We start from the raw sequence: 6,977 nt of genomic DNA on the forward strand, positions 1-6,977 counted from the left end.
AAATAAAAACGGAAACAGCGTTTATGACGACACGAAAAAGGAAGTACGAAATAATTGGACTTCCATAAATCTTTTAGCTAATCCTCCAACGTTATAAAAACAAATCATTAACAGTGCCCGCACACAACAAACTTTTAGTCGCCCGATAGTTTGTTCGGGCTCATAGATCAGTATGAAGATGAATGGTAGTACGCACGTTACAAAGATCAGGTATTTTGCCGGTACCAGACCGACTGAAAACTTTGATTGGAATCAAGATTTTCTTAAAAATATATTTTTTGCCAACCATCGGCTCAACTGTCGGCCGACTGTTTAGTCTGCAGTGAAAGCAACGAATATAGCCTTTATTTTAAAAGCGTTAAGGTATAAAATGCGTTTCTATATTGGTTTCTGCTCGAGTTTTTATAAAAAGGTTGATTTAGTAATGGCCGCCACGTGTTAGGCTGCATGCCACACGCCTGTGCCTTCTGTGACAAAAAAAGGTTGTGCAGAGGTTTGTAACATTTTAATTGGCATTAGTTAGTAACTATTTTATTTTTATGCAACGATATTTTACGATTTTATAGTTATATTCAATGATTTATGTACTACTTACATACATGTAGGTGAATTGTTAGATTAATTAAGAGTAATTAAAACATTATTTCATCGAGCAGGTAGGTAGGGTAAAATAATAGGTACGTCTACGTCATATCTATATACATATAATCATCATCATCATCATCAGCCTATCGCAGTCCACTGCTGGACATAGGCCTCTCCAAGTGCACGCCACTGAGATCGATTTTCGGCTTCTCGCATCCAGCTCCTGCCAGCCGTCTTGCGCAAGTCATCACTCCACCGTGCCTGAGGACGTCCTACACTACGTTTGCCGAGGCGTGGTCTCCACTCTAGAACTCGTTTACCCCAACGGTTATCGGTTCTTCGGCTAATATGGCCAGCCCACTGCCACTTCAGCTTGCTGATTCGGTGGGCTATGTCGATGACCTTGGTTCTCTGACGGATTACCTCATTTCTGATGCGATCCCTCAGAGAAATGCCGAGCATAGCCCTTTCCATAGCCCGCTGAGCGACTTTAAACTTGTGAACCAGCCGTACCGACAGTGTCCACGTTTCTGCTCCGTAAGTCATGACAGGTAGGACGCACTGATTGAAGACTTTTGTCTTTAGGCACTGTGGGATCGACGATGTTAGGACTCGACGTAGCTTCCCAAATGCAGCCCAACCCAACTGAATTCTCCTATTCACCTCGTCCTCAAAGTTGTTTCTTCCTAACTGCAATGTCTGCCCGAGGTATACATATTTCCGAACAACTTCGAGAACGGCGCCGTGTATCGCAATCGGTTCCGGTAGAACATGTTCATTGAACATGACCTTGGTTTTGTCCAAGTTCATCCGTAGGCCGATGCGTAGAGAAGATTCAGCCAGGTCGTTCAGCATCTGTTGTAGGTCCTGCAGCGTTTCCGCCATGATGACGATATCGTCAGCAAATCGCAAGTGAGAGATGTGTTCGCCATTAATGTTGATGCCGCGTCCTTTCCAGTTCAGCGTCTTGAACATATCCTCCATTGCATTAGTGAACAGTTTCGGGGAAATAACATCCCCTTGTCTCACTCCTCGATGCAACGGTATGGGCCTTGTTTGCTGATTCTGTACTTGGACGGACATTGTAGCGGCTTCGTAGGACGTAGAGACATCTCATCACTTGGATGTATCGCCAATCTACTTGACAACGCTGCAGGGACTCCAGAACAGACCAGATTTCAACCGAGTCAAAGGCCTTCTCATAGTCCACAAATGCTAGACACAGGGGCTGATTATACTCTTCGGTCTTCTGTATAATCTGCCGCAGTGTGTGGATGTGGTCTATGGTGCCGTATCCGCGCCGAAACCCAGCCTGCTCCGGTGGTTGGAATTCGTCGAGTCTTCGCGCAAGTCGGTTCGTGATCACTCTTGAGAACAGCTTATAGACGTGGCTTAGGAGGGAAATGGGTCGATAGTTCTTCAGCTGGGTTTTGTCTCCCTTTTTGAAGAACAGGACGACAACACTCCTACTCCACGCCTCTGGAGTTCTCCCTTCAAACAGGACGGCATTAAAAAGCTTCTGGAGCTCCCCCAGTAAGGGGTTTCCTCCTGCTTTTAATAGCTCTGTTGTAATGCCATCCTCACCAGGGGCTTTTCCATTTTTGAGCTGTCTCAGAGCGATCTCGATTTCACCACTGCTGACTTCTGGCAGGTCTTCGGTGAAATGGCGTGTTAATGTGGCTCTAGAATCCTCATTTCCGGGATCAGGTCGAGATGCATGCGATGCGTATAACCGGCCATAGAAATTTTCCACTTCCGAAAGGACTGCCGGCACCGAAGAAACGACTTCTCCACTTGTTGTGGTCAGCTTCGTCAAGTGGCTTCTTCCAAGAGATTGTACGAACACCTTTGACCCCCGATTCAGCTCAATTGCTCTTTCAATGGCAAGAGTATTAGAGCACCGGAGGTCGCGTCGTACGTGCTTGTTGATCTCTTGGTTTAGAGCCCGCTTAGCTGACGAAGTGACAGGCGGGTTTTCACGTCGTTTCTTCATAAGCCCTAATGTCTCTTCCGAAAGCTTTGATTTCTTGCCCTTACGCTGCATGTTACAGAATCTCAAACCTTCCTCCCTGAGGATCCGAACCACATATTCATGGTTCTGGTTAACATCTGCTGTGGTTTCCACGGCGGCAAATCGGTTCTCCAGATTTGACTGGAACGTTTCAGATCCTGTCATGGTTTGGAGCAGTGTTGGTCGGAGCCTGGCCTTCATCAGACGGAAACGTTCGGCCTTGAAGTTGATATTCAGAGAGCCTCGGACAAGTCGGTGATCGCTCCCGGTATTAAACCTATTGATCACGGAGACGTCTCTGAATATGTGCTTCTTGTTCGTCATGATGAAGTCAATCACATTTTTAGTCATAGTGTCGGGGCTTTGCCCCGTCCACTTCCTTTGGGGCTGCTTTTTGAAAAAGGAGTTCATCAAAAAGAGCCCCTCGCGTTCGAGGAAGTTGACGAGCATTTGCCCCCTATGATTCCTGCTTCCAAATCCATGGGATCCTACTGCCGATATGCCGCAAATCTGTACTCCCACTTTAGCGTTAAAGTCCCCCATGACAACGGTGTAATGGGTCTTTGTATACTTCGGCCGTTCAGAGAATGCGTTCCTGACACCTATCAGTTAGTCACGACTAGTGATGGGCACAACATAACACTGAGTTCGTTACCGTTCCTTCAAAATGAACCGCCGCATTATTTTAAGATTATTTTCGTTTTAAATTGGCGGAATCATTTGTTTTATATTTTAGTTATTTAAGTGGAAACCAAAAAAAGGTAATATTCATATAATAAAATTGTTTTATTTATTCTTTGTTACAAGTACATTGAATTGAATGTGCGAACAGAATATTAATCAGACTCCGATTTGCTTGAGGAGGTGGTGTCTTCATCATCATCTTCGCCTACATGTATAATTATATTATTATCAATAACAGAATCAATCCTGATATCTCGGTCGTCGGACACTTGAAAAACGTGGTCTATGCGCACGAAACGACAACGGACGACTGTTTTAGCGTCACAAAATGGCGGCCCATAACGCCATTTGGGGTTACCATTTTTAATCTAAGTATAAAAATGCGGTTTGGTCATAGTTTTATTTTTATATTTCATAAACGTTATAATTAAGTCTTATAGTCCATTATTTTCCAATTCTTAAAAAGAAAATCAAAACGTATTATTTTATATTATAACAGGAGAACTCGGACAAATTCCAATGACATATTATCTTCTGATAAGACTGACTCTCTTTTTACGAATCCTAACATCGTGTGTCTTAAACATGCATTTTATTGCAATTCAATTCAATTCCGTATGTAATTTTTTATTAACAGGTTACAGGTGGTATATTTATAAAGTTATACAGTTTAATATTTTATTTTTTAAGGACGTGACACAGAATCATCATACAGGCGAAAGTTTGTGAGTGTGTATTCATCATTTAGGCAAACGCTTATTTATACCCATTTTGTTGAAACTTGACATTAACATTACTGATTTATTGAGGACACTTCGAGATGAATTTTAATAATTTTTCAGCAGTAATAGTTTGAGGTTTATTTTTATAATCTATTTCTACAATGTACACACTATACATATATACAAACTTAAACTACTTAAACTACTACTAAATTATAACTGTATAAGAACAGATTACGATACTTGCCTGTTATTTTTAGCACAGCACTACAAAATATAAACCGCTGACATAACCTTGTAATAGCGCAGTATAGATTTAGAAAAATATTGTTTACCAAGTTATTTGACACTCAGTTTGGCACAAAATTATAACATTCATTGATTATTGATATAATAATGTTGTTTTAATGCTCCTCAATTGTTAAAACGGTAAACAACCAGCAAAAATATTTTTATCGTAACTGCAACGCCATTGCAAAGTTACGTCGTCAGTTCAATCGCGACGTGTCAGGAACGCATTCTCTGAATGGCCGAACTATAGTAAAGTGAAGGGCCCTTGATATATCATCAAACATATCCTCCACTTCATCATCTGAATGTGTCGAGGTCGGTGCGTACACTTGCACTACCTTAAGGCTATACCTGTCGGTGAGCTTTATGATAAGGTACGCTACCCTGTTTGACACACTAGACACCTCCACAACGTTATCAGCTAGGGACTTATCAACCAGAAACCCAACGCCACCTTGGGATTGTTGGTCTCCCTCTCGGAAGTACATTAGGTGACCTGATTCGAGGGTTATGGTGTCCTCCCCCTCTCTTCGAACTTCACATAACCCTAATATGTACCACCTAATCTTCCCAAGTTCCACCTCGAGTTGCGCCAGATGCGAGTCAAGCCGTAGCGTGCGGCCGTTGTACGTCGCAAGAGTCAGTTGTGTTTGGTGGCCTCCCGTAACCCGGAGATTCTTCGCACCCCCTGTCTAAAAACTGTGTCTGTACATTGAATATATTAAAAAAATAATAATTGGGTGGGGTTTAGAAACAGTAATGGAGCACAAATCAAAAAAAAAAAATCTGTCTGTTTGTCTGTATGTCTGTTTGTTTGTACACGCTAATCTTCCGAACTACTGAACGGATTTCAATGATGTTTTCTTTGTTGTTTCATGTGATGAGCATTTTCAGCTGAGATAATAAATTTTAAGATCTGGAACACCTGATGTGGAACCCCAAGGGCCCAGCTTCTCTGTACCATATACAGGTATGACGTTTTAGCAAAAGTTGTTCAATTTGATAAGCAGTTTCTATTGACTTATACAAATTGAAGATCTAAAACACCTGATGTGGAACTCCAGGGGCCCAGCTAGACTATAGCATATAGAGGTATGACGTTTTAGCAAAAGTTGTTCAATCTGATAAGCACTCTCTGTTGATTTATAAAAATTGAAGATGTAAAACACCTGATGTGGAACTCCAGGAGCCCAGCTAGACTATAGCATATGAAGATATGACGTTTTAGCAAAAGTGGTTCAATCTGATAAGCACTCTCTATTGACGTATAAACATCGAAGATCTGGAACACCTGATGTGGAACTTCAAGAGCAATACTACACTTGAAATGTATAGAAATGAATGTTATGAAATAGGTATGGTGAATCAAAAAAAGTAATTAGTCCGTCTTTTAGATAACCCTAAAATAATGGACACGTATTTTTCTTTTCTCTCTCTCACAAACAAATAATAACGAAGATACAACAACGCTTGAATTTCGTGTTAAGTCACTGCTTAGTACAAATTTTACATACCTAGACGTAGCGTCGAGCCCCCACTCTCCAACTTTGTTGCGTTATATCTCATTATTATTTTGTATGTCTCTTCCAGACCTCGGGACTACAGAGTTCCGAATTTTTGGAAGGCAAACGTGGGGCCAAAGCCAACACGCTGAAGCCCTTTTGAGACAACTTTAATGAAATGGTGACACAAAACCGACGATTATCCCTTTATACACTATAGAAATGAACACAAGGACGTCGTTAAAAAAAAGACAATCCCCGGTTCTGTGCTAAACTATTGCTAATCTATGGAGGAAAACTACTTGGGTTATTGTGATGGGATGTTAGTGGATGACAATGTATTAAGTACATGTAAAAATGGCAGGAGGAGACTCGCCTCCTCACTTACTGGGCCCCCGGGAACCAGTCACTGAATAGCAACAAGAGGGCAACAGGGACATGAGCGGCTGAAGGGTGAGGATACCTCGGCGGACTTTAAACGCAGATTACGCGCTCACTGTGCTTACCATGAGGCACCTACCCTCCGAGCAGGGCTACTAATCCTGCTCTAACGACTCCACTCTGGACGGCCAAGCCAAGTCAGAGGCGTGAGACCTACCCCCGTCATGGTTCACTCCGATCGGCCGGAGGTGGGGGACAGTATACTCTCCCTGGAGAACTCAGTATATATAGCCCCGCGGGGTCGCTAGTCGCTACTCCCCGTCATCAGCCTCAGATGTCCTGCGGTGCTTATATCTCATTATTATTGTCGTTATTATCTCAAGAGCCTTTGTCCAATTATGTTAGGGTCGACTTCCAGTCACGATGCAACTGAGTACCAGTGTTTTACAAGGAGCGACTGCCTATCGGACCTCCACAACCCGGTTACCCGCTCAACCCAACACCCCTTGGTAAGACTTACCTGGCTTCTGACTACCCATAACAATTGCCAAGAATGTTCAATGACAGCCGGAACCTACAGTTTAACATCCCCTCCAAATAACGGTCATTGGTATCCAAAATACACGTAGAAAGTACGTACAAACTTAGAAAAGTTGCATTGGCAGGCACTTGCCAGACCTGGAATTAAAGACGCACGCTCATACTTGAGAGATTGGTTCTCTACCCACTAAACCACCACGACTTCCACTAAGTCATCACGACTTTGTCATCTCAGTAACATTTAATGTTTTTTTACGTAAT

This window comes from Helicoverpa zea, chromosome 28 (assembly GCF_022581195.2).
Source record: "Helicoverpa zea isolate HzStark_Cry1AcR chromosome 28, ilHelZeax1.1, whole genome shotgun sequence".
NCBI lineage: Eukaryota > Metazoa > Arthropoda > Insecta > Lepidoptera > Noctuidae > Helicoverpa > Helicoverpa zea.